The sequence below is a fragment of the Jatropha curcas genome, chromosome 8 (assembly GCF_041381405.1).
Source record: "Jatropha curcas cultivar XTBG-Jc1 chromosome 8, XTBG_Jcur_1.0, whole genome shotgun sequence".
NCBI classification, from domain to species: domain Eukaryota; kingdom Viridiplantae; phylum Streptophyta; class Magnoliopsida; order Malpighiales; family Euphorbiaceae; genus Jatropha; species Jatropha curcas.
In genome coordinates this window covers 11,893,240-11,895,717 of record NC_143158.1, presented here as the reverse complement: position 1 = coordinate 11,895,717, position 2,478 = coordinate 11,893,240, and the positions used below count along the sequence as shown (strand labels likewise).

At 37.7% G+C, this 2,478-nt stretch overlaps 1 pseudogene across 1 annotated transcript; it reads right to left on the bottom strand.

Annotated features, from left to right (window-relative positions):
* Window positions 1-381: 381 nt before the first annotated feature.
* On the bottom strand, window positions 382-2,202 carry LOC149494204 (protein LATERAL BRANCHING OXIDOREDUCTASE 1-like; annotated as a pseudogene). The gene is made up of 4 exons (XR_016322013.1): window positions 1,720-2,202; window positions 1,320-1,567; window positions 916-1,230; window positions 382-642 (listed from the first exon to the last, which is right to left on the bottom strand). The product of XR_016322013.1 is annotated as a protein LATERAL BRANCHING OXIDOREDUCTASE 1-like (transcript).
* Between the last annotated feature and the right edge of the window lie 276 nt (window positions 2,203-2,478).

Genomic DNA, 2,478 nt, shown 5'->3' with positions numbered 1-2,478 from the left:
GGTATCAGAGCCGAGTCCTCGTTCCTCTGGCCGGTGGTGGGGCAAACCTCAGCGAGGACGCTGAGTCCCTACGGGGGGTGACTGTGAGGGATCTAAGCCTACAGTGCACCTAGGCGAATCCCACATCGGTTAAGTGCGAGGAGTAAGTGATGTACATAAGAGGGGTGGTGCCTTGAATGGTTGGACGCGTTTTGGTGGTGAAATGGCTGGAGAGTTGGAAGAACTCCAGGGTTAAGCGTGCTCGCTTAACGGAAATCCTAGGATGGGTGACCTCCTGGGAAGTTTCCCATTTCTCCCAAGAACAAAACCGTGAGGGTGACCTCGTACGGAAGGGCCCAAAGCGGACAATATTCAGCCATGTCAAGGGCCATGACAATAAGAAACCAAAAGTACATATATAAAGAAAATTAGATTATTGCTGCTTCAATTGTTCTCTTCCCTTGCTGGTAGTATTCAAAGTAAAGACTAACATAATCCTTCACTGTCTTGTATAATCTTGGTCTTGTTTCATCGATTAGCCCATCAGCTGGTTTAATCTCTCTCTAAATCTGGGATGCAGAATACAGATATACTCATCCTCTCTCTTTCTGTGTTGGTTACCACCCTTTGTACAGGGCTCTTGAATGTTCCATTGCTCATTATCTACACAAATATTCCAATGTTATTATTATTGGAATATTCAAGACTTGAAAGAACTCAAAGTCTGCATAACTTGATCTTGAAAATTCTAAACTCCAAGAGACATACATACATATGTATAAAATCGATTCGAGAACAAATCTTAATGACTTCTGATTAATATTTCTAACAGAATGTTTTTGTCAATGGCAAATCAAGCAACATTATCAAATAGATTCATAGCATATTTTTCAGCAGTAGGTCAAACAAAAATATCAAATAAATTTTAGTATTTACCTCAGCTTGATCGCCAACATTAACAAGAAGAGCTTCTGGAATGATGGGAACTCTGAACCATTGATTGTCTTTCAAGAACTGAAGACCTTCCACTTCTTTGTCTTGCAAGAGAATGGTGAGTGCTGATCCATCAGCATGTGGTTTTAATCAGGCATTGGACATGGAGGATAGTAATTAAATCTTGCAGTAACGAGCGGTCGTTCTCCGTATTGATCCAAAAAGCAATTCTCATCCAACCCTAATGACCCTGCCATTTCTTTAAGCAGAATTTCATTTATCTGCTGTGATTTCTTGGCAAATTCATCAATCATTTCCCTGCACTTCTCAATTTTTGCAGAGTTAATAATTAATTAAAGTTTGAAAGTTTCCCTGCACATGCTCTAAAAGTTTGAGAAGATAATTACCTAAAAGTTTGAGGATTTTCAGGCCAAAATCTGAGCTGTCGCTGGTTTTCTGGGTTTAGTGTAAGATATAAACGATCTGTCCAATCAAGTATTTGATGTTCTAAAAGAACCATATCATTTCCATACCCTTCCATGCTGCCAGTTTTTCTGGAGTATTTCTGCTTCTCTTCCGTTGGTAGTGAGAAAAACTGCTTGGCAACTTGACGCATTTCTTCCAAGAATGAACTTGTCATTCCATGGTTTGTTACCTGCAAACATACAGGTAATTATATTTTATATAAAATTAACTAACAAAAAATATAAATCTACTGAAAAATCACAATCCACACTTACGAATTTAATCTATGTGGAGTGATTATACTTAAATTAAGACAAATGATATTTAAGAATAATAAAGGACCTGAAAGCAACCCCAAGAGCTAAGAGCTGATCTGAGTTTGTGAAGCTCCTCTGTTCTGGTTAATGGAGATTTCAGAAGACCAATATCAACAATGGGAACCTCTATCAACGGAACAGAAGTATTCAACTTTCCACTGTCAGTTCCTTTTTGGATGTACTTTTCCAGCGATTCTTTGCCGTCGATGGCCAATTCTTGGACGGATTTTGACATTGATTCAATCTCGGCTGCCATGGCGACCTGTTACCACTCAGCAGTCTGACGGGGTTTTTACTTTTTAGAAAGATTGAATTCCGGTTAGCTGATCCAGATTTTCTATATTTTAATATTTAATATTCAATTCAAAGTTGCAGAAAAACGGAGTTCATTAATATATTCTTTGTGCTCTGGTTAAGGATAACAATGTACTGTGCCCTGCATAGGCTTTAGCGCCATCGGCCGTGGGATCCATAGGCCAAGTAGGAGAGGACACCCTTGGAGAGAGGAACAAATTTGTGGCTAAGAACAGGGATGACCAGGGAATCAGAACCGATATTAAATTATAGTCGACGATCCTGATTCGAAATCATAACTCAAATCATGCAGATCATACATTTAAAGATTAATTTCGATTTTTTAGTTTTTAAAATCAAAATCAACGGTTTATTTGAAAATGAAATATTTTGATTTTAAATAATGAAAAATATGATCTGAAAAAAACTCTCCACATATCTTTTTTGTTTTACTGTAATTTTTTAAAGTAATTTTTAAGAATGTCATTAA